Genomic DNA, 26636 nt, shown 5'->3' on the forward strand with positions numbered 1-26636 from the left:
AGGAGGTCAATACAATTCCCAGTGCTGGAATGGCATTTCCCAGTGTAGAATGGCTAAATCTTAGGACATGACAGCAGAAATACAACATTTTCAAGTGTGAAATAGATATAATGTTCTGTGATGTATATTCTTTAGTCTCTTACAAATCTCTGAAGAATTGTGGTACCATTCAAAAGATGGCAATATGACTACCCCCTCTTATAGTAAAGGTGAGGGCCTAATTCTAGAAAATATGATGCCAGCTGCAAACTCCATCCTTAAAAGTCCTTGGTTAGAAGTCTTACATATTGGGGTGCCTGAGAGGCTTAGTCAGGTAAGTGTCCAACTCTTGATTTCGGCTCAGGTTGTGATCTCAGGGTCCTGGGCTCAAGCCCTGAGTCAGGCTCCACAGCTCAGTGTTGGAGTCCACTTGAGATTCTCCCTCTCTCTTTCTCCCTCTGCTCCCCCCCGCCCCAGCCCCTCTGGCTGGTGCTCACATGTGCCTACACTCTAAAATAAAGAAATAAAATCCTAAAAAAGATTGTTACATATGGTCTACTCAGCTGTACCAGCTATGTACTTTAAGAACTACCATATAGCCATAGACTACAATTTAGTATAGATAACACGTTAGCTGAAAGTCAGTTATACAATATCTGTAGGCAATATGGATATATTCATAAATCTCATAAAAAGCACCTCATATGAGTAGCAGATAACTAATTTCTGTTTGCCTACTCTTAGAAATTCCTTAACATGTATAATAATAGTATCTGATTATCACAATTAATTATAGGTCTGATTCCTTTCTGAATTATCATTGAAATAATGTTTAGTTAATAGGGTTCAGTCTTGTTTAATTATTTTGGTCAGCCATGAATAAACAGGGAATATGATATCAACAATCTAAACTTCTTCAAAGATTGGGACACCTGGTGGCTCAGTTGGTTAAGCGTCTGCCTTCCGCTCTGGTCGTGATCCTGGGGTCCTGGGATTGAGTCCCATGTCCAGCTCCCTGCTCCTGGGGAGCCTGCTTCTCCCTTTGCCTCTGCCCCTCTCCTTGCTTATGCTCTCTTTTTTGTTCATTCTCTTTCTCTCAAATAAAAACTTAAAAAAATAATGAACTTCTTGAAAGATTTAAGTAAATTTCTTATTTATGCTTCCTTGCCTCCCTTTCACTTCTTAATTATCATTCTGTTATAGGTACAGCACAAAAAATGACTTTGCTAACCTTATATCTAATGAGACAGTAAGCCTCCACATTATCTTTCAAATTCATTTTTTTAAGATTTTATTTGTTTATTCATAACACACACACACACACACACACACACAGAGGCAGACACAGGCAGAGAGAGAAGCAGCTGTTCTCTATTTCATGTCCAACTGTCTGACTCCAAAGGATGCTTATCCCTCTTCACCTGTCTGTATTATAGTGTTTATGCTTCTCTCTCTTCTCTAAGCTTCTTTGATACCCTCTCTCCAGATTCTCGTTCTAAATTTTTGATTCTCCTTCTCATTTTTTTAAAAGTAAGCTCTATGCCCAACATGGGCGTTTAACTCATGACCCCAAGATTAAGAGTCACATGCCCTACTGACTGAGCCAGCCAGGCGACTCTCTTCACTTTTCATCTGTCTACCTCCTCATGATTCCCAGGTCCTTGTTTCTGAAATAACTCCGGATAGTTGAGCTAGACATCAACTACCTCAACCAACAATTATTGCCATTTCCAGAGTTTCTAGCCCAAAATATCAACTGCCCATTAGACTACTAACTTTGGTATGCTTCCAGTAATTCAAACCTAATACATCAAAAAAAGAATGAATAATTTTTCCTTTTAAACTTGCTTCTTTTCTTAGTTATGCAGTCCTTCACACAGCCAAATTAGAAATGCTCCAATTATCTTGACTTCTCCTTTTCTCCTCTTCCTCTAAAACCTTATATCTAATCAGACAGCAAGCCTCCACAATATCTTTCAAATTCATTCATTCTTTCTCTTGCACTATGGCTATTTTTGATTCTGTGCTTCACTATTTCTTAGTTCAATTATTCTAACACTGCCCAAACTGTTCTCTTTATCTTTAAAATTTCCCTCCTTTAATTCCTCCTCCATATGAATTGCTATCTAAAACCTTGCTAACTCACAATTTTCCCTAAAACTTTTTGATGGTTCTCCTTTCCCTAAAGCAGTGGATCTCCAGCTTTAACATACATTAAAATCACCTGGAGAACTTGTTAAGCCACAGATTGCTGGGCTCTTTCCACCAAAGTTTCTGTGTTAAGAGATCTGGATCTGAGCCCAAGGTCTGTCTTTTTAACAAGTTCTCAAGTAATATTGATGCTTCTGGTCTGGCAATCACCTTCTGGGGTCCAATACCCCAAACAAAAAGTTCATACTACTTACAAAGCATTAAGATTATTCACATAATCTGCCTCCAGTCTCATCTTTCCATAGGTATAGTTCACAGTTCTCTTAACACATATATTGCCTCTACCTTCTGAATAAAGTCCAGCTCGTGTATACTATACACCAAGATCTTTGTTCACACTGCTTCTTAGGTCCGTAATGCCATTTCCATCATCTTGTTCCTACTCGTTCTTAAAGACCAAGATCAAATGTAGTTTGCTACAGTTAAGCTTTCCCCAATCTTTTTAGGAAGTAAAATAAGGTATTTCCTCATTCTCTCTTAGAGATAAATAAATAAATAAATAAATAAATAAATAAATAAATAAACAAATAAATAAATACATAAATGGTAAGTATGGTGACAGATGTTAACTAGACCTGTTGCAATCATTTTACAATATGTACAAATATTGAATTGTTATGTTGCACACCGGAAACTAATATAATGTTACATGTCAGTTATATCTCAGTAAATAAATACTGCTTAAAAATCATACATACACACACAAATAAATAAAATGTTAAACGTTTCAATGGCAGCCTGTGGTTCTCCTTTATGGAGAACACAAAGTATTACATTTTTTTGCTATATTATATCATATATTATCATGTTTATGTTTGTTTATTTCTTATCCATTTCCCTCACTAAAGGGCAAGTACTATGCTGTCTTTCTCACCATTGTATTCCCAAAGACAAATAAGTAGTTGGAACTCACAAAATATTTGTTGAATGAATAAACAAATACATCACTTAATCTATTTCTCTAATTAGTTACTGTCATGCCTGTTTGATCTTCATAATGACAGCCCCAAAAGGGCAGGTGTCATATTCTTCCAATTTTGTGATCACAGACCTAATTACCTAGTAGGCTCCTAATAAATGTCTGTTGAATGAATGAATGGCATTTAAGAAATTCTTGTGATTTTGCACAATTCAGTGTCTATGCTGTGAGACTATGATCTTCAAGCTTTGTATATTGTATAAGAAGCATGAAATTGACCACAGAAACTTTATCCAGTTGATACAGTGCTAATTTGGCAGAATTTTAGAAAATGTGAAGAATTTCTGTGATTACTAGCCATTGCAAATGAGATGTCTACATTATGTTAACCATATAATAAAATTTGGGGTAGGATGATTATATGGAAGAAAGAAAAAGTGAACTGGATATTAGAGTGTCATATTTCAAGGTTTTATTTTCTATTGAACAGTATCAGGAAGATGGATGCAAAACGATGTCAATTGTAGATTTGACAAAGGATCTAGAAAGACAATATGTTATACAGGGAAAATGCATCTGAAGGTTAATATGGAAGAAATTCACTGACCAACTAAACAACAACATAGTAACAATAACAGCAGCACTTAACATTTATTGTTTATGATATGGCCAGTTTTATGCTAAATATTTTATATGGATTATTTTATTTAATCCTTACATAATCCTATGACATAAGCACTACAGGTTTTAACAAATGAGGCTAAACTGCTAAGTAAATTGCCTAATGTCACAAAGTTAGTACATCTAATCAGAGTTGCAAGAGGAACCCAGATCTGACTCCTAAAGCCATATTATTAACCACTATATCTCCTCCTGAAAATTTCTGCAACAGAATGGTATAGGTATATGTCAAAGCTAAAGTATAAAAATTCTAAAAAATATGAAATTATTTCAGACTAAGAATTATTATCAATGAGTTTCACATATACTATTTGTTAACATCATTATTAAATATTTCTAAGTATATGCCATATCTGATAGGCCATGTAGACCTGGTTCTTTTGTTCTTTCAACTGGTTTTGGCTTTTACTTATGCCTTTTTAAAACTAAAACTTTCAATTTATTACTGTTTATTTTTCTGCACACCTCACTAAAATGCGATTTCCTAAAAGGCAGAGATTGTATCTGCATCCATGGAACTTAGCACATAGTACACAACCAGTAAATATTTATAGATCTGAATAAGAAGTTTATATTCTAGGCCTCTTTTTCATTAATTTAACTGTATATTCATGAGGATATTTTTAAAAAAATCAAATTAAAAACAATCGGCCATTATAGCAAGACAGAGAATACGAACCTATTTTTTAGCTGCTAAGTCCAAAGACTCTTAATAAAGAAGCAATGTGTTAAACTATTTTGGGGTAAGAATTATCAGTAAGCTCATTCTAATTTCTAAACATCCACGGATATTAGTAACTTAAAAAAATGTGATTTCATGTATTTTAATGTGTATCATATTTTGTTTTGACACATGAACTATTTAATTTCTTTAAATCAAACGACCATGTAAAAAGAATGAAGAAAATTTTTCTCATTTCCTATTTAAATAAACATTTCACCAAATTCAATATACGTTTTTGTTAATTTTGGAAAATGTTTTAAATACTTTCATGTAATAACACTGTGTCAAACTATCTACTAAAGGAGACTAATTTCATGTTTTTCTTCTATTTTTTTAATCTTTTTTATTTTTAAAAAAGCGTAGCACAAACATTATCTGCATTGGTGATGTTAGTATCTCTTAAATGTGCCAGCTGGCAAACACTTTTAAATTAAACTACTATAATAATAAACAACAATGTCAAACAAATAAATCTGCTTTGAGATTTTTAAAAAGCTTTTCAGATAACTCTTATGATAAAACAGTAAGACACACTGGAGTATTGTAAAATCAGAGTTGGAATCATGACCTTTATTAGGTTAGGAGAATTGGATCAAGGACATAGATGTATTCATTCTGAGAGGCCACCATTTTCCTCCTTTGTTGTTCACAATATAATTCTTCTTTATGGAATATCTACCCTTTCAGTTAAATTCAATCCAATGGATGCAGTTCCAAGGTCAGGATCTGTATAATTAGCAATATAAGCATTTAAATTTTTCTTAAGTACATAGGTGAAAAGATAAACAGCAAAGCAAGAGTTAACTGAAACATTCCTCTTTAGAGCAACTGCCTTGAGGAGTGGGGGTTGGTGGATGGCGGGAGGAGGGAGCAAGGCAGGGAGATGCAGAGTTAATCAGGGAGCAAATCCAAAGCCAGGCATGGATAGGCCTCACTAATGAGCCTCAAGTACCCTGCAGTGGTTTTCAAACTTAACTGGCTTCAAACGATGCCACCCCATGACAGAATGCAGCTAGCCATAAGAGGAGGGTGATTAGAATAAATGACTGGAGTAATTAACTCTGATGTGAAACCACCTGATTGGAAAAGAGAAGCCAAGAGCTATTTAGCTGATGGTCCTCCAGTAGAAAAAGGAAGCTTTCCCTTTCTCTTGTGTGGGTGTTCAGTTAGAACTCAACTCTTTCAAGTAGGTATTTGGTAGCACTAATGAAAAGCAGCTTTCATTCAAGGGCCTCTCAAGGGCCTTCCCATTCATTTTGAAAGGGGAAGAAAATAAAAGCTTCAAAGTAGAACTAATTTACTTTACTCCCCTACCTCTTAGTGAATTTTGCATTAGTGAAGTCTGCATTAGTATTTATGTTACCAGTCTACCTCCAAATAATGTCATCAAGCACCCCAATTTATATTTATGAAATACCCAGATAAAGATAAAACTTAAAAATTTTCCCTTCTTTAAAAATATTTTCCAATATCCATGTACATGTTAAGTATATGCAATTTTAATTTATCAATTATACTTTAAAAAGTTTAAAAATGTTTACACAGAAAATGTCAAACTACTAAATTGCTGATCAGGGTCAATACTTCCTTTATAAGTCCCACTGGGATTAATCTTCCTATGGCAAGAGATCCTTGGGTAAGAGAGAAGGATATAAATCCTGAACGGGGTATGTATGTTTTTGAAAAGAAAACAAAGGACAGCGTTAAGTCAAGGAAAGAGAGTACATACTTTTGCAAAAAACAGCTTTCTTATAGTGCAAATTGAGCCAAAGAATCCACCACACTTTCTAGCCTGCTTTATTTTACAAAGAGAGGAATTATAAAGGCTGGGGGCATTACTACCTGCTGTTTTACAAGTCATCATCAATTCATTGGGCCAATGTTGTTCTGTACCTGCTGAGTTAATGTTCCTCGACACACCCCTTCCCCTAAAACAGGTTCACAAGCTGTCCAGTACCAACTACGGTGTAGTAGCGCATGTAACTTAGCGAATGTTTATGCCTAAACTTGGATTTATTTGACAGCTTTACACCTTTGGGCATGATATAATTAAATGTTTTGACAGCTAAACAGAAACTGTATAAATTTAAAAGCTATTAGGAGCTCAGCATCTAGAATTAAAATGAAGTAATTTGCTTATACCCTGAACCTCTTTTAGCAATGCATTCCAATAAAAAGCACAAAGAGAGTAAATGTCTATCCAAATGTTTTAGCTAATTCTTTCACATTTCTTCTATGAAAAATATTCCCTTTATAAATACTGTCAATAACTTTAATAACAAAGAAAACATAGCAGATTTAAGATTATCAATATAACCCTTAAACTCTATTTCCTATAATTTTAGAAACAACAGTATTAAAAGGACACCAAAAATAGTGTGTGTGTATATCTATCTATCTATCTATCTATCTATCTATCTATATAATTTTTTTAGATTTTTTTTTCTTTTTTTTAGTAATCTTTCCACCCAACATGGGGCTGGAACCTACAACTCTGAGATGGAGAGTCACAGGCTCCACTGACTGAGCCAGCCAGGCACCCCAGTATATATTTTTAAGGGCCACCACTATCTACTACTTGAAAGGATTTAAAGCAACACGAAAAGAATGGGTGGTTTTTCAAATTCAGCCATTAATGATTCAAGAATTAATCCTTATTCTCCAAGTTGCCAGGTTCCAGATTTTCATAGTACTCTGTGCTACATGGTTCTCTAAAATGTCAATTCTCACTTCTTGTGGAAGGGAGAAATCACAATACTCCTAAGTCACTGCTTACTTTCAGAAAAACTCACTGTTCATTATCTAAGCTGCAGAAAATGACCCTATGAGTAGTACTACTCAAATACATAGATGAAAAAGCTCAACTACTTCTCTAAAAATGAAAGAAAAAAACAAAACAAAACAAAACACCAAAACCCTGGAAAGCAAAGTTGTCCATTAAACTATCATTTTTTAAAATGAAAGCTGATTTATATCTTGTAATTGCATCATGTTACCATTCTGGAAAGCACCTACAGAGAACTGGCTTACAGTGTAACAAAAAAGCTCATGTAAACAATATCTAAGACCATTACTAAAGCATTTGGACTCTATCAAATATATAAAAACATTTAAAATCTACTTTTCATTATGTAATGACCTGAGGAGATACTGTACCGCACTAAAGGTAACAAGTTGTTTATTTTAAAAAAAATTCAATGAAATGTTTAGAAACAGTTCACTTCTCATGTGGTGTTTATATTTCACTTTATCATCCTTTTTGGAAAGACAGTTCTAAAGAGAGAAACTTCTATGAACCAAATCTTGTTTAACTTACATATGCTGATGTCAAGTAATTTAAAAAACATTTTCTAAAAAGAGCTTCTTATGTACACATCTAAAAACAATATGACATTATCTAATTGTTCTCTTCCTCTCACTCGTGTTTACAGGATGGATATCTTTCTGTGTACCATATTTGGATCTACTGGAACATAGCCTGAAACTGGATTAAACTTTTTCCACGTTTGAAATATCTGATAGTGCCAACTGTATGGATAAGGGACTTGAGGACCCAGAGGCTGAGAGTTCCAATCTGGACACATTTTTTTTTTTTTAAATGAATGAACCTAGAGTTCAATCATTTAAATACTAGTTATAAGTCTCAATATTCTTAGTAGATGGATAATTGTTTGAATACTTAGTAAATTTAGACCTATAGGAGAGTGTTACCTGGTATAAATAAGAACTTGATACTATTCAAATACTATATATAAAGAATATCTTAAGAAGTGTCTTAATTGTTTCTCTTCTCCAAAGATAACATGTATTGAAAAATAGTATCAGATATATTTGAGAAATATGTATATAGCTTTCAGATCCTCTGATTAGAATGAGATAATCAGTGGCACTGATCTAATTTAGCTAAAAGAAGAGAAACTAGAATTTAACCCATGTTATTATCTTTTTATAGGTAAGAGAACTATGTTGAAAATGTTTAATAATTGCTGTTATAGCTATAGGGATACAATGAACACACATAAAATAGTTGAGATCCACTGAACATACATAAAATATACTAATTTCATAAACCTAAGACTCAAATGATTATGAGATGAACCTTTATTTTCTGTATTGCTAAAAAATAAGAATGGCTGCAAAATAATTGTAACAAGTACTTTATCACGCAGAATTTTAATTTTATACTAACTGAAAAAGCTGTCAGACTTCTTAGACATAAATTTTATTAAGTACTGTATGTTTATTAAAAATGTATAAATGAAATAAACTGGTTATCCATAAAAAGTTTCAGGTCCAATTCTTCTGAACTACTTCCTGAGTCAAAGATGTTGATGTCTGTGTTTTTCCACACAACATTACCCACGATGCCTTTACGAGCATTAGTGAAACACTTCTTTTTTTTTTAAGATTTTATTATTTATTTATGTATTTATTTATTTATGTATTTATTTATTTATTTGAGAGAGTGAGGGGGAAGAGAAGTAGTAGAGGGAGAGGGACAGACTCCCAGGGAGCATGGATCTCTTGACCCTGAGATCATGACCTGAGCCAAAACCAAGAGTCCGACACTTGGCTATGAGACCCAAGTGCCCCCAAAGTCAATTCATTTATTTTATTTTATTTTATTTAAGATTTTATTTATTTATTTGAGAGAGAGAGAGAGAGAGAGAGAGAGCAGAAGGAGGGGGAGAGGGAGAAGCTGAGCATGCCGCCAGAGGCCTGGCTCTCAATCCCAGGACCCCGGGATCATGACCTGAGCCAAAGTCAGATGCTTAACTGACTAACCCACCCAGGCAACCCTGATTAATTTTTAAAAAATAATGTCTATCGGTCTGCCTTTTCCTCTACTGAGCTATCTTAAAGACATGATTCACAGCTCATTCATATTTGTTCCCATGCCTAAGAGAGTTATTGGTACATAGTAGGGGCTTTAATTGCTACTTTAAAAAAAAAAAGATTTTATTTATTTATTCATGAGAGGCACAAAGAGAAAGAGAGGCAGAGGCACAGGCAGAGGGAGAAGCAGGCTCCATGCAGGGAGCCAGTGGTGGGACTTGATCCCAGTCTCCAGGATTACACCCTGGGCTGAAGGCGGCGCTAAACCGCTGAGCCACCTGGGCGGCCCATCTACTTTTTGAAGTGTAAGGAGGATGGTTGTCCTACTCAAAGGATTCATAGTTCTATTCCCATCACCATTCTTGATGGCTTCAGAATTCATACTAATGGTTCCTCTCTTAGAAGTCCTCCTTCTCTGCTCACTGCAGTCACCTTTAAGTGTCAACATACTTTTGACTTAATAATCCAAGCAGCTCAAATCTAAATGTCCTTGAATAATATAACTTCTTTTCTGCTGGTCAATTTTTCTTTCAAACATGTCTTTTATCCTCACTTCTTGTAATTTCTTTTAGTTCTTAAATTACAAAGTACATAATAAAAACAGCTAATAAGTATTGGCTTACTATTTGAGTACAGTGATAATTTGCTTAAATGATATCAATTAAATTTCAAACAACCTTATGTCTTCAAAGTAGATGTACTAAACCACTATAAACATATTTGCTTCCCATATGATGAAATGTTATGGGAACAGGCTAACAGACCTGGATTCCAAGCCTGACTAAAATGATTATAAAATGGTGGGCAACAGTTAAGTTCTCAAAGCTTCAATCTGCTCATCTCTAAAATAAAAAACTAATACATTCCTCATAAAATTATTGCAAGAATTAAATTATATACCTGGTACAGAGTAAATTCTTATTAGATGGTTGGTTCCCTTTCGAGTTTTCCTTCCTTGGTGGTGGGCATCCAAAGTGGCCCCTAATGATTCTCACCTCTTGGGATTTATGTTCAGCTAGTCAGTTAACCTATATAACCAACTGGATACAGCTGAAATAACACATTGGGACTTTTGAGACTACATCATAAAAGAAATTGTGGCTCCGAACCTCCTCTATTTTCAATTGGTTGCTTTGGGGAAAGCCAGCTGCCATATGGTAAAGTTATTCAAGCAGCTCTATGGAGAGGTCCTTGTGGTAGGGAACTAAGGTCTCCTGCCAACTCACCAATAATGTGATCAAGTCATCTTAGAAACTCATCTTCTAGCCCTAGTCATACCTCTGGATTACTGTAGCTTCAACAAACATGTTGACTACAATCTAATGAGAGACAGAGAGTCAGAACCACCTAACTAAGCCACTCCCAAATTCCTGATCCAAAAGGACAATGCAAGATAATAAAGGCCTACTGTTTTAGCTGTTAAATTTTGGAGTAACTTGTTACACAGCAATAGATAACTAATACATCTTCTAGTTTACATTTTCCTTAGACCTCCTGACCTGTTTTAACCCATACCAGACCTCATGGTGTTTATTTTCAACTAGAATTTTTTTTATAAGCAACCTAGACTCTTCCCCAACTTGACTCTTCTTATACCTATGTTGTTAATACAATCTTGAGAAATGCAACAATCCATTTTTCTAGCTTCTATATATAGGCTGTCATGCTTCATTACAGAAAAATCAAAACACATACCAATAATTTTACTGTAACTCAAGCTCTCTATCTTCAGCAGGGCCTCAAATTCTACTCTGATTATTATTGTGTTTCTAATTCACTAATGTCATACTCCTTTCAGTATATACTCTAAATTATATACATGCCTCACTTTCTTTCTCCATAGATTACTTGGCCTTCGGCTTCAAAAAGAGGATATAACTTTTTTATTTTCTTCTCCATTGCAAAATGTTTATATTTTCCCTGTGCTTTGGGGTAAGAAGTGTCCTCATATTTCCTAAAAAAGGGCTATCTGCCTGGTTTTTCAATTTCTCCCTAAGTTATATCTTCTCTGAAACTACTCAGATTTTGCTACCTAGAAAGAATCTTCCCTTTAACTCCCTTGTATCTCAGAATCACATCTTTCATTATATATCATACTCTTCAAAAAAAAGCCATATTCACACACTCCACAATCTCTTTACTCAACTCCTTGAAATCTAGATTTTACCACAGTATATTGAAATTTTCTATTGAATGCTGCTGATATTTTCCCCTTTAGCTCTGAAATGAAAAAAAATTTTCCCTCTATGAGAGTGAACTATTGTGGTAGAGACTATTTGTCACTCAGTATCCATTCTTACTTTCTTTAATAATAAAAATCTAAGTCAGAGATACATTCAACAGTCTCCTTTCTAATGTGATGAGGTTGTGTTACCAAATTATAGTAAATAAGATGCAAACACCGGTAATATGTTCCACTTCTGGGTTGCTCATCTCAAAACAAATGGGCATGTTTCCTTTCTGTCTTTCTAGTGGCTAGGAAGCAATGGAAACTAGCCCAGAGATGGATAACTGGCAAATTTACTCTCTACCTTTAGACTCCTTTTCTCCGAATATGAGAAAACCATGAAGAAAGCCTAAATATTACTACCAGTAACAAACTAAAAGTATGTAAGTCCTATGTACACGAAAGAGAAATATTAAGACTCTAGGATACAGCAGCTTAAACATAACTGAGAACAACTTAGTTTGTACCATAACTAATACACCCAGGATATTGGTCAGGGTCCTAGCAGAAAAGAGAAGGCACAGTTAGATGGAATTCTTTTTTTTTTTTTAATTTCTTTTTATTGGAGTTCAATTTGCCAACACATAGCATAACACCCAGTGCTCATCCCATCAAGTGGCCCCCTCAGTGCCCATCACCCAGTCACCCCAACCTCCTGCCCACCTCCTTTTCCACCACCCCTTGTTCGTTTCCCAGAGTTAGGAGTCTCTCATGTTCTGTCTCCCTCTCTGATATTTCCCACTCATTTTCTCTCCTTTCCCCTTTATTCCCTTTCACTCTTTTTTACATTCCCCAGATGAATGAGACCATATAATGTTTGTCCTTCTCTGATTGACTTATTTCACTCAGCATAATACCCTCCAGTTCCATCCACCTCGAAGCAAATGGTGGGTATTTGTTGTTTCTAATGGCTGAGTAATTAGATGGAATTCTAATGAAAGTTCAGCTCACATATAGGGTCAAGGAAATTAACAAGCCATTCTGAGGAACCAGCAGACTTATAACAATGAGAACCCATTACAACCCACAGACCTGAAGGGGCAGGCAGAAGAATTATTATTACTAGAGATTATTGAGTGGTAAAGTTATGGAAGGAAAACTGCCTGGGTGTAGCTATAGCAAGTCTACAGTCCAGAAGTGGTGGTGATTGGTAATGTTACCTTTTCCTACTCTCCTATATATTACCTGCCGTTTGCAATCCTTAGTGATCAGCCCTCCAGGGCATAAAGAGAAGGGCATGGGAATAATGACTTGGAGGAAGAAGAGAGGGAGGAAGGATAATAAGTATACCTTTTAGCAAATCAAAAGTATGGTATCACTTAAGGATTTGGTACCTTTGACCCACTCTGAAGCATACTTTTAATGTCCAATTCCTCTCAAAATACTCTCTTCTTTCTTATTTTTAACACTACCATCCATTCTTACCTCTCCAGCTGCCATATATATATATATATATATATATATATATATATATATATTTTTTTTTTTTTTTTTTTTTGGGGGGGTTCTGCTCACGTTTCTTGCTCTCAGAAGAGTTATTTCCTTGAGCTTTGTCCCTGGATTTCTTGCCTCTATGCCAAATATTACACAAGGTAAAGTCATGAATTCCCTCTACCTGTATTGAACTATAATTCAATATAGATGCACACCAATTCTCTATCTCTAATACTTACCTCTCTTCTAATTGCTAAACCAAAGTTTGCATACTTAAATATCTATGAAATCTAGGTAGGTAAAACATAAGTTAGTAAGGCACACTGGATATTGAACAGTAGAGATACAGATTGAAGAAAACTAGAGAGATATGCCTATCTATAGGTGTGGCCATGACTTTGCTCTAGTTCTAAGGCAGTCAGATATTCTACTTTTAAAGAAAGGCTAGAAATCTAAATTTAAGAATGGATAGTGTTAAATAATAAGAAAGAATAGAGTATTTTTAGAGAAACTGTACATTAAAAGTATGCTTCAGAGTGGGTCAAAGGTACCAAATCCTTATGTGATACCATACTTTGAATTTGTTAAAAGGTATCTCTATTCTCTGTTCTATTTTTAAAATAATGGGAACCCAACTCCTTTTATTACAATATCAGGTTGTTTATTTCAGGAACAAATTTGAAAGCCCTCTCATTACAGAACACTCAGAAATGCTAAACAAAACAAATATGCCTTCTTAAAACTTTATTTTGAAATAATCTTACAGAAAAATTGCAAAAATAGTATACTTGATGCATATCCCTCATACAACTTTTACAAATTTTAATAACTTACATAACTATATAATATCAAAACCAGAAAATCTATGTTGTTAACAACACTTAACTAGGTGATTTTTACCATTTTCCCCTCAATGCCTCTTTTCTGTTCTAGCACCAAATAGAGAATCTCACATTGTATTTAGTTGTTGTGTCTACCAATTTCGGGGGTGGGGGGTTAGGGGGTGGGGGAGGAGGAAGTAAGCTTTTAAATGAAAACTGATTTAGAAGGGAAACAGCAAAAGAAATCCACAGGAGTCACAAACAATTAACAACAATAAAATGAGAAAATTGTATTAGCAAGTTATAAACAGGTAAAGATAACCTCTGGGTGTCTTTTTCCAGTCTCAGTCATGGAGGATTTTGGTTTTAATGCCCATGTAGAAAAAGTAGAGGATGCCTTGGCTCCTCTCTTCTGGTGGTAAGGGTGGAGGGATTCAAAGTGAGGTATTATTACACATAAAACTGGAACCCACAAAGAGCCATGCATCAAGGAAAAGAGGGACCAGAAGAAACATCTATGCACCAACATAAGGTTATAAGGGCAAACATATTCATCTTCATTTGGGCTTAGACTAGGAAAGCTTTCCCTACGAATATTTATCTACAGGTCTGTCCCTTAAATATACATGGGATTTAAAAATATAACCAAGAGGTTTGAAATTTACATACAAATTTGTTCTAGGCTTTGATATAAAGAAGAGGGAAAGGCAAAACACTCTGGAGCATCACACTATCAATCAAAGATTCTAATGGGTAGGAGCTCTCCTAAAGAAAAATACACAATCCAAAATTACCAAATATATGAGGATATGGACTGTTGAGTAAGAGTTATTAAATAGTACAAATAGAACACAATAATATTGAATAGGTCTGTTAAGATAACTGTTTTAAGCTATTAAAAGCATACAAGGAATGAGAACTTAAGAAAATAATTTTTCAAGTTGATTCAAAAAACCACCAAAAAATTCTAGAAAAAAAGTTACTAGATTTATATTGGATTGCTTAACTAGGAGATTTGAAATAGCTGAAATGGCAACTGGTGATCTAAAATATATGAGGAAATTACAAAAATAGAACACAGAGAAATAATAAAATGGAAAATACAAAAGAGAGGCTTAGTCATGGAAGATAGAAGGAAAAGGTTCAACATACAGTTAAAAGGAATTCTATCAAGAATGGGGAGGAGACACTATCAAAATAATTCCCGAGAACTTCTGAGAATGTATTTAAGACACAAATTTTTACTCAGAATAAAATATAAGTCCCAATAAGAATATAAAAATAAACCCACACTTAAACATATTATAATAAAACTGCAAAATATTAGACAGTTGGAAAAATGTTAAAAGCAACCAGAAAAGGAACAGCTAATAGATTTTTCAACAGTAATGACAAAGATGAGAAACTAATATAGTATTTTCTAAATTCTAGAAGAGAAAATAATAGTCAATCTAATAACCAAAAAGTGAGAATAAAAAAAATCATTTTAGGTGAAAAATACCATGTCAAAAATCATTTCTGCAGGTTTATATTGCCCATGGGCTATTACCAGTTTATGACTTCTGCTCTACATCTAGAACTTAAATTGTCTGGTTTTCTCCACCTGGGTGTTACACCAACATCTACAATTCAACCTGTCCAAGGATGAACATCACTGTTTATTTCTGAAACCTTTCCTCTTCTTGACTTCCCATTCCTGTTTAAATTTACCACCATCTTCCAGTCACCTAAAGTCAAAACCTTAGAATACCATTTAACTTCTATTCAGATACAAAATCCTACAAAACTACCTATATATTTGTCTTTTGTGCCACACATTCCCACTGTCACCATTCTGCTTCAGGCTCATATTATCTGGACATTTGAAGAAGCCTCCTAAATTGATTTCCAAACCGTCAAAATTATCCTCCATTCAATCCTATATGATATTACTAAAGTAACCTTCCTAAATTGGCACTCCAGACATAGCACTCTTCTCCACAAAATTCTCAAATGTGCCTCTGCTCATAGAGTAAATCCAACTCTTTATCATGGTATTCAAGTCCTTCTGAATATCTGACCTCAAACTCCCTTTAGAGTGTTAAGTCTTAACTACTCTCTTTTCTGCATTGGTCAGACTGGATCACCATTAGCCAAAATAGCTTGTTCTTTCTCTTGTATGTGTCTGTACACATTCTTTCCTTTACTGGAATTCAATTAAAATAAAAATTTAACAGATATCTACAGAAGGTCTCCTAGGTATAAGCAGCAGGAAAGTGGAAGCAGCAGCTTTTTGGAAGAATTGGTTTTATTTTTGTTTATGTTTTGGTGCTAACTATGCTTTATTCACTTATATACAGCTAGTTCTTTGCCTGAGTCTCATGAGAGAATGCCCTTAACCTCCTCTTCCTTCATTCTTTCCTCTGTTCAATAAATTCACACACATTTCCACCTATCAACTAAAGTGTTCACATAGAAGCCAGATAATCATCCCTAAGCAAACTGTAGAGGGGCTTACTGTATTTCAGGGATAGTGGAGCAAAGTAACAAGAGTACTCCAGATTCTCTTAGACTGAGGATCCTATTAATATTATACTGGTGACCTGGAGCTATCAAAGAGCCTGCTAAAGAAAGATAACATCATTATCATCATGTCATTTTTACCAAAGAAGTAAATACATGAATTCTGATTTAGCTGATCATAAAATTAAGCAAAATATTCCACTTCACTTGCATATTTATAAATTAAGTATTATTTGAAGTAAATATATTTGTGTATAAAACTAGAAATGCTGCTCTCACATGGTGGTTCTAAATTACTCAGAAAAGTCTCCCTTGAAAAGACAGTTTTGAGAGTTTTGAGATGGGCTTCAAAATAAAGAACAGATATGATTCATGAAATGAGTGGTAAATTCTCTCAATTTGATGGCTACTATAAAAAATGTATCAAAATCAGAGTTGTTTGTTCACTCCCTAAAAAAACCAATTATCTCAACTAAATAAGCAGTTATGAAATTTAAAAAGCAGAGATTGAGAGCAGGAAAGGAAATTAAGGGTTGTCCCATCTTTGGCTAAAAGTTCAAGGTCAGGGATCCCTGGGTGGCGCAGCGGTTTGGCGCCTGCCTTTGGCCCAGGGCGCGATCCTGGAGACCCAGGATCGAATCCCACATCAGGCTCCCAGTGCATGGAGCCTGCTTCTCCCTCTGCCTATGTCTCTGCCTCTCTCTCTCTCTCTCTCTCTCTCTGTGACTATCATAAAATAAAAAAAAAAAAATTAAAAAAAAATAAAAGTTCAAGGTCAGCTAGAAATTCAAGCACTGTAATCTTGTGATTTTTGTAGATTTTCGGAAGAATTGGTTTTATTTTTGTTTATGTTTTGGTGCTAACTATGCTTTAGATTGGCCTTGGCAAAATGTTTCTATAAAAGGCCAGAGAGAAAATAGTTTGGGCTTCACCATATGATCACTATCACAATCACTTACCTGTTATTGTAGCTCAAAGGCAGCCATAGATAATATAAACAAGTAAACATGGTGGCTGTGTTCCAATCAAAGTTTATTTACAAAAACAGGCAGCTGGCTGGATGTGGCCCATGGGCCATAGTTTACTGATCTCTGTTTTAGACTCATAAAAATAGCTTTTAAATAAATTAGTTCAATTTTGATCTTTTTTCCCACTAAAAGAAGGTGATTACATATAGAATCCAAACTAACAAGAACCCAAAGCTCTGCAGATGCCTCAGGAAATACGGCTTCTATCTCTTCCCTGGAGGTATTTTCCTTTTCTGTACTTCATTGACACCTAAAACTGCCTCAGAAGACTTCCAATTTGAAAGAGAACAGCTTCTTCCTCAGTAGAACTGGAAACGTAGTCTACCATCATCCCTGACTTAGAATCTGTTTAAGAATCAAAAGGCTCTTTCCAGGCCAACTGTGACAAATAGGTAAGTTACTTATTTTTAGTCATCCTCAATTTTCTTAAAATAGGGGTAATATCTACAGAGGAAGAATAAAAGAATGCCTATAACAATGGCTGGTAGGTATTTAAGAAATAAACATCCTCTTTTAGTTTACCACTTAACCTCCTTAGCCAAAAAACTCCCTGACCTAAGTTCATTCATTTATTCTATCACTATGTATTCATTTAGGCTTTACCATACATGTCAAGGATTGTGCTAAAACTGGGGATGTAGCAGTGAAAAACACTGACAAAGTACCTATTCTCATTTTTCTGAGAAGACTAACATTAAGACACAAATTATTCAACAAGATAATGATGAGTAGTACAAAGTGATGAGATATACAATAACTGAAAATTCTGAACAGAATGAAGAGGAAAGGTTCCTCTAGAAAGGTGACATATGACTTGAGACTTAAAGGATAAAAATCAGGTAGTCAAAGAAGTAGTTGAGGAAAGAGTACTCTAGATGGATTGAACAAGTACAAAATTCCAGAGTTTATTTTTCTTTTTTTTTTTTTTTCAGAGTTTATTTTTCTTAAAGATTTTATTTATTTATTCATGAGAGACACACATAGAGAGGCAGTGACACAGACAGAGGGAGAAGCAGACTCCACGCAGGGAGCCCGATGCGGGACTCGATCCTGGGACCCCAGGATCACGCCCTGGGCCAAAGGCAGATGCTCAACCACTGAGCCACCCAGGGATCCCCAAAATTCTAGAGTTTAGAAATGTTTTGGCACATTCAACATCAGAAAGGAAATAAGACTCATCTCCTGAACTAGTTATTGCCAACATTAGCCACTATTCAATTCTGTTCATGCCAAACACTCTTTTCTGCTCTGCTACTTCAGCCATTCTGCATCCCCACCAACTGCATAGAATGCCAATTCTATATACTACTCACTGCTCACCACAATATCAAAACTCCACCATCAAGTTAATAGCCTATATACGTTGTATAATCCTATAGTCAATACTTGATCTTTATTTTATTTTATTCAACCAAGCTAGCATCCCCTTACTATTTTTTTAATTCTGGTATAATTAATGTACAGTGTTGTAATTCGTTTCAGGTGTATAACATAGTGATTCAATAATTCTATACATTACTCACTGCTCACCATGATAAGTGTATTCTTAGTCCCCTTCACCCATTTCACCCATACCCATTCCCCCACCACCTCCCCTCTGGTAACCATCAGTTTATTCTATATAACTGAGTCTGTTTTTTGGTCTCTTTCTTTATTTTTAAGATTTTATTTATTTATTCATGATAGACAGAAAGAGAGAGAGGCAGAGACACAGGCAGAGGGAGAAGCAGGCTCCATGCGGGGAGCCTGACGTTGGACTCCAGGATCAGGCACTGGGCTGAAGGTGGCGCTAAACCGCTGAGCCACCTGGGCTGCCCCTGGTCTCTTTTTTATTTTGTTTTGTTTCTTAAATTCTGCATATGAGTGAAATCGTACATGGTATTTGTTAGGACTTGTCTTTATAATTTTGATAATACTCATCCATCCATATCAGGTATGAAATGATATTTCTTTTTTTTTTTTTAATTTTTTTTTTAAATTTTTATTTATTTATGATAGTCACAGAGAGAGAGAGAGAGAGGCAGAGACACAGGCAGAGGGAGAAGCAGGCTCCATGCACCGGGAGCCTGATGTGGGATTCGATCCCGGGTCTCCAGGATCGCGCCCTGGGCCAAAGGCAGGCGCCAAACTGCTGCGCCACCCAGGGATCCCCATGAAATGATATTTCATTGTAGTTTGATTTGCATTTCCCTGATGAGTAATGGCACTGAGCATATTTTCACACATGTTGGCTATTTGTAAAGTATTGTAAAGTATTCTTTGAGAAATAGCTATTCAAGTCTTTAACACATTTAAAAAATCAAATTATTAAGTTTTTTTTTTTATTATTGAGTTGTAGGAGTTCCTTACATATTTTGAAAATTAAGCCCTTATCTGATAAATGCTTTGAGAATCTCTCATTCCATGGGTTTCCTTTTCATTTTATCAATTGTTTCCTTTGCTGTGCATAAGCTTTTTAGTATAATATAGGCCCACTTGTTTATTTTTGTATTTGTTGCCTATGCTTTTGGTATCATATCCATGAAATCACTGCCAAGACCAATCTCATGAAGCTCTTCCACTATGTTTTCTTCTAGTTTGAAATTTATGAAGTACTATAATATGGGATTAGAAAGAAAGGGTAATGGACGATACTGGAAATGCAATTTTGAATTTTTGCTCCTTATTAATTGTGTAACCTTGTCTATCAACCTGAGTTTCTAGAAAATTAGGAATATCTTTATTACCAGGCCCCAAGGGCATTATGAAGCTCAAATGACTGAGAAGTAAAAAGCTATTTGTAAATGTTAAATATATACAAATTTAAGTTATTACTATTATACATCCTTGGTCATAATTTCTAAGTCTTATACCAAAAATACTATTATTAATAATTAATAAGGAATAAAATATGCTTAGGAGCTACAACTTTTTATTGGTTACAGTTGCTGTTAAATATCATGAGACTTTTAAGCAGAAACATTGCTAGCTTTAGTAAAAGTGCTTTAACACTTTAGTGTGAAGTATTTATTTTTAAATAGTCTACCAATATGCAGACAATAGAGCAATTATTCAGTTCATGCACTGTTTTGCACATGGAAACCTGTGTTCATAATTAACCATTTTGGGTGTCATTCATAAATTATGCAGTACACAGTGAACCTGTCTACTAAGTAAGTTAAGAATGCCTATACTATGTAGCCACTGATGTAGACTAGGACTTGATTTAAAATCTTTAGAAACAGAGGATTACTTTAATGCTCCAAGTGGGAGAGAAAAAAGTCCTATCTCTTTAGCAAATAGTATTTCAAATCTCTGTTAAGACCTGCAATTTTCAACATGCCTATTTAGGAGATCATAGGTCAGGTTTTATAATATAACACATTGTAAGTAAGTAATTAATCATGATTGCAAACCAAAGCCCAATTTATAGGAGCTTAGAGTTTATCATATCTGTTTTACATATATGTTCCACACTAAATTAAAAGTGCCTTATCCTTGTCTGTCCTCATGGTCATAACAACTAGCATCTGTATTTGGTCACTTGACAATCATCTGAATTAAAAAACTGTAAGTCCATGTCTTCTAAATTTCACATACTTTGCCATCATTTTAAATAGCATTCCAAATCATGTCAATCATTAGAGGTAACAAGATATTTTACTATTAACATAAACCCTCACTTCTGATGTGTAAGTTGATAATAGGCTACCTGTCCAGTTTGCTTTTTGAACTTCATTGAACACTGATCCTCTCATCGAGGCAGGACATATTATTATTTTTTTGCTCATTTACTGTTCTCTGCTAGACTGATCAGCGATCCCTAAAAGGTACATAATAATAATAACTGCTGTTTTTCATAAATTGATCATAGTCATTCACAGCTTCTATTTCTTTTGTGCCTAAGTAAATTCATATTTCCAGATGAAAACAAAACACACTTTTATTAATGGCTTTTATTTTATTTTATTTTATTTTTATAATTTTTTTTATTTATTTATGATAGTCACACAGAGAGAGAGAGAGAGAGGCAGAGACACAGGCAGAGGGAGGAGCAGGCTCCATGCACCGGGAGCCCGACGTGGGATTCGATCCCGGGTCTCCAGGATCGCGCCCTGGGCCAAAGGCAGGCGCCAAACCGCTGCGCCACCCAGAGATCCCTATTAATGGCTTTTATTATTCTTCAAAGTGCTTAATTTTAAGATCTCAGTTGTCTAAAGAATGTAAATGAATATAAACTAAAAGGGAAGTCCAGATATGAAAAATAACTTCAAGATGTAGAATGCTGGGAAATAATAGGAGCAGACAAGGTAACTTGTGTGCAACCATCAGAGACAGGGAGACTGATTTTGAACAAAGCTACTAGGCTGCCTTATGGACAGGAAAGAGCTCAAAGAGTTCTGATAAGCAGAACTTATAGCCATATTGAAAGGGAAGTTTAACGTATATGTAACATAGGAAAAACCTGCCATATATGAAAGCAATAGCACAAATGTCTTCAAATAGAATGACAATAATGTTACAAATAGAGGACTAATACGTACCTTACCAATTACTTGGACAATACAATGATATACTACATTCATACAGAATTCACTAAAATAATTTCTTAGCTATTCTTATGAATTATATATTAATTTCTTACATACTCTTAATTTATCCATTAATAAAACACACTAATAATAAACCACTACATAAAAGTAAGAATATGTGTCTGGATTCTTTTACTTAGCATCATGTTTTCAAGGTGCACCCATGGTGTAGCATGTATCAGTACTTCATTCTTTGTTATGGCTGAATAATATTTGTCGATACAGATATACAAAAGTTTGTTAATCTATTCGTCAGTTGATAGACATTTGTGTTCTTTCCATTGTTTAGCTAAGCTGAAAAATGCTTCTATGAGTATGAATCCACATATTTTCTTATGGATATTAGCAAGGAGTACTGCATGCAGAAATAGAACAAATTATACCACTCTTTAAAATTACTTTTACTGGGGATCCCTGGGTGGCTCAGCGGTTCAGCACCTGCCTTTGGCCCAGGGCGTGATCCTGGAGTTCCGGGATCGAGTTCCACGTCGGGCTCCCTGCATGGAGCCTGCCTCGCCCTCTGCCTGTGTCTCTGCCTCTCTCTCTCTCTCTTTCTCTATCATGAATGAATGAATGAATGAATGAATGAATAAATAAATAAATATATTTAAAAAAATAAATAAAATTACATTTACTAATTTACTAAAGGAAAGATTACTTTAAACAAATTTTTTTCAGTCAATTTTCTAAGGGTAACCTAAAAAGTCTTTTTTCAAGGGCATGAAGCACTTAGATAATTTATAGAAGTTTGTCATGCAGGTATCATAAAATCTTTTGTGACAGAAGTATTCCAAGGCACTATATATGAAAAAATGGCATATGAAAAACTGAGAGCACCATTGTTGTATTCTCAGCACAGAAGCCTAACAAAATGGAAGTAGCAGTTAACCTCCTGATGGTAGAAATTTTAAAAATGGGCTTAAATTAGAGCAAGGTACTCTCAAAAAGAATTTCTAAATGCTGAAAGTGTCAGTACCCACCCATCAGTTGCAGAGATGGTGGAAAAAGGGTAGTGTGGCATTACAGCCTGGCAGGGGTCACATGTGCAGCTTTAAAAGGTTTATTCAATTCACTATAATAAGGTATCTTTTGATTATTATTTCTTTAACATGAACATTAGGGAAACAGTGATGCACTTTTTACATCTATAAGAGTCCGTGAAACACTGTCTGTAAAACCTTTTCTAAAGAGCTGTAGACTCAGAATTTTTATTTTGGAATGTAATAAGCAGATGTCCCTCTCCATTCTTGCTCCTTCCTTTCCCCTGGCCTCAGCAAAGAAACAGAGTGGTTGGCACTCCTACCTAAGGTTCTGAAAAGGTAAGGAACGTCTTATGGGTTGATGCTTCCTTTAAACATAAACCCAACATTAAACCTTACAAATTAAACAAAACTAAAAATACATTTAGGGTTTTATGACAAGAAAGATTTTTTGTACTTTTATAATGAGGACTTGTTGGAGATTAAAACAATACATATTTTGGTTAAATAGGGTTACAGAAAAATAATACAAATTGGTTAGATTTATTTATTTATTTATTTATTTAATTTATTGTTAGATTTATAAAACACAAACTTCACCTACCTAAAGTTTATTTATTTTTCTACAAGAAAGCATTAAAACAAAGGGGAATGAGGGTAGGAAGAAGATATGGGCTTTAAGTGACTTATTCAGGTCTATTACTCTCCATATGAATTTTTCATGTTTCTATTTTGCAGGTATTTAGAATTGACCTGCAGACTTGTTAGCAGTTAATGACTAAGGCCTGCAGAACACTGTTATTCTTGATTCCAAATATATAATTATATATAATATAATATATATATAATTCCAAATATATAATTTATTATCTTTATTTTCTAATCTTTGGGTCACAAGTCTTAGATGATAAATTTATTTTTTTAGATTATAAATTTCTAAAGATGTTTATAAGCCATTACTTGAAAAATAAAAAGCTAATATTCATAGAATAGTCAGAAAGGAGTTATTTTGAAAGATAAATCAAATTGCATATTTAAATTATTTTAGGCAAAAAAATATTATCTAAGTGGATTTTCTTTTCCTTGTAAAATATTTGCTGGGAATACTTTTTATCTTTTTCCATATACTGATTTGAACAAGTAGACCTATGTAAATAGAGAATCTGCAACTCTGCATATAAATGAAAACAAAAGGCCCATGAACTTATATTACAGAACCTGCAGTATAGTCATACAGTGGCAAGGAGACAAAGATATTAAACAAAACAAAACAAAAACACCTTTTTTTGAGGTGAATGAGTTAAAATGTTGGGCAAACTTTTAAAATGTTTAATATTAACTACTGTTTTATTTTCTACTGCAAATATTTGCCTCTGTGGCATCTACTATATACTAAAAAAAGAAAGAAAAAAAATCAGGAATAGTAAGAAGAGTAAAAGAAAAATAAAACGGGAGACGAGGAAATGGATAAGGAAGAAAAAGAGAAAAGGAAGATTGAGAGAGCAAAGAGCTTGGAAGAGGAGGCAAATTGGCTTAGTCAAGGTCTCTTGGGACAATGTGCTGAGTTACCAGACCAGAAATGAGGGGTTGAAAGCTACTACTGATAACCGGTGGAGGCTGAAAGTGCTACTTAAGTGCTTGGTGTCTGTGGAAAAAAAGAGGGAGGAGAGGTTTGAGACTGAGGATGCCAAGTGCATTCCCAGCCAGCAGAGTAAAAAGGAAGCATTAACAGCAGCCTCAGGGGAAGCTAAACATTCTATCCCACGAGCCAGAGGGTAAATGTGGCAATAGCTGTGAGTAGCAGCTGGATAGAGGGATAAAGAAATAAAGAAGCCACAGGAAAATTGGCAGCTATAGACATATAAGGCAGACTAGGCCTTGTCTTAATATTTGAATGAACAAACTGCCTGGAAAGAACATTGCCATCTTTCTCCTGCCAATGGGTTACTAAACAACTGGGATGCAATGACTTCAAATTTAGTTTGCCAAACTATGCTAAGTATTGATGTAACTTTGTAGAACAGTAGCTCTGCTGAAAAGATATAACTAAGATACTCAGCTTTCTAATAATCAAAATCAGAATTCTCCTTAACTATCCAAGTAGTGCCCTAAAATATTTAAAATGAAGAAAAAATACTTAAAATACCCATTTCTAACACATCAATATTTTCTAAATTTTATTTCCTAGAGCATAGTTTAACAAAATGAAAAAGCATATATATCAATATTCCCTCTGGTATATTAGTGAGCCCATGACACTCAAGAGAAATAGAAAATTGGAAACATGAATTGTTTTTAAAGGAATCTATGAAATAATATTCTCTCTTGTTACTTTCATTCATACTTTGCCAATGAAAAAAAGGTACAATCTACATTACCTTTGCTTTGTTTTAGAATGTAAGGCAAAATATCATAGAATTTTGTTTTATATAAGTATCTGCTCAATATTATCAGAGCAATATCCAAAGACAAGATCTACCAAACACAATTTTTCAAATTACTAGGCTTGATATACTGGATAAACTGTAATTTGTATGCATAATTCCCTTGGCCTGAGTAAGTCAATCTTCTCTTTTCTTTAGGATTAAGCTAATTGAAGATTGGTGCTAATGAAAAAGGTAAGATCCCAGCCCTAGAAGAATTTTACGTTTAAGGACATCAAACAGAAAAGTAAGAAACATCTATTAGGTTGCAGGAATTCCTATAGAATTCCTAAATTCTATAGCAATTCAAGGAAGGGGAGAAGCTGTAGTAGAGAAAAAGTTCCTTGAGGAATTAAAATTTAAGATAGTCCCTAAAGTATATATGAAATTTGGGTAAAAAGTATCTGGCAGGCAAAGATGAACATAATGTTAATACAAGAAGTAGAAGTAATAAAGCAAATATATTATGTAGAGTTACCATTGGAAAATTAGATTTGACAGCAATTGCAACTAGCAGTACAAGTAGAAAGCACAGAAGCTAACGAGAACCATGATACTCAAGAAGAATAGGAAGTCTGGGGATGTCTTAGTGTACTCAGGCTGTCATAACAAACTACCATAGACTAAGGGGCTTGAACAATAGAAATTTATTTTCTCAAAGTTCTGGAGGCTGAAAACTCCAAGACTGAGGTTTTGGCAGGGTTAAGTTTCGTTTTCTTTTCTTTTCTTTTCTTTAAAGATTTATTTATTTATTTATTCATGAGACACACACACACACACACACACACACATACAGAAAGAGAGAGAGAGAGAGGAAGAGACACAGGCAGAGGAAGAAGTAGGCTCCATACAGGGAGCTCAATCCCAGGTCTCCAGGATCAGGCCCTGGGCCAAAGGCGGTGCTAAACCACTGAGCCACCCGGGCTGCCCCAGGTTTAAGTTTCTGATGAGAGCTCTCATCCTCACTTTCAGACCTGCAGACTAACATTATTACTGTGTCCTCACATGACAGAGAGAGTGATCTCTGGTGTCTTCCTCTTGTAGAAGGCTACCAGTTTTGCTTTGTCTTGTTTTTGAAATTTAAGTATAAATGACATACAGTGTTAATTTCAGGTGTACAACACAGTGATTCCATATTTATGTACATTATGAAATATTCAACACAGTAAGTCCAGTTACTATCTGTCACTATACAAAGTTGTAACAATATTATTGACAATATTCCTTAAGCTGTACTTTACATCTCCACAACTTACTCATTTTATTTTTTAAAAGATTTTATTTATTTATTCATGAAAGA

The 26636-nt window shown here is 34.7% G+C and overlaps 1 protein-coding gene and 1 long non-coding RNA gene across 11 annotated transcripts in view; one reads left to right on the forward strand and one right to left on the reverse strand.

Moving 5' to 3' along the window:
- Positions 1-8798, forward strand: part of LOC112933433 (uncharacterized) — a 59705-nt gene extending 50907 nt beyond the window's left edge. Inside the window, exon 4 of the long non-coding RNA XR_003237671.2 lies at positions 7946-8798. This is a non-coding gene — a long non-coding RNA (uncharacterized lncRNA). The remainder of the gene's footprint in view (positions 1-7945) is intronic.
- LRBA (LPS responsive beige-like anchor protein) overlaps positions 1-26636 on the reverse strand; it is a 729491-nt gene that overhangs the window by 84636 nt on the left and 618219 nt on the right. The window lies entirely within an intron of this gene.

Source organism: Vulpes vulpes, chromosome 10 (assembly GCF_048418805.1).
Source record: "Vulpes vulpes isolate BD-2025 chromosome 10, VulVul3, whole genome shotgun sequence".
Taxonomy (NCBI): Eukaryota; Metazoa; Chordata; class Mammalia; order Carnivora; family Canidae; genus Vulpes; species Vulpes vulpes.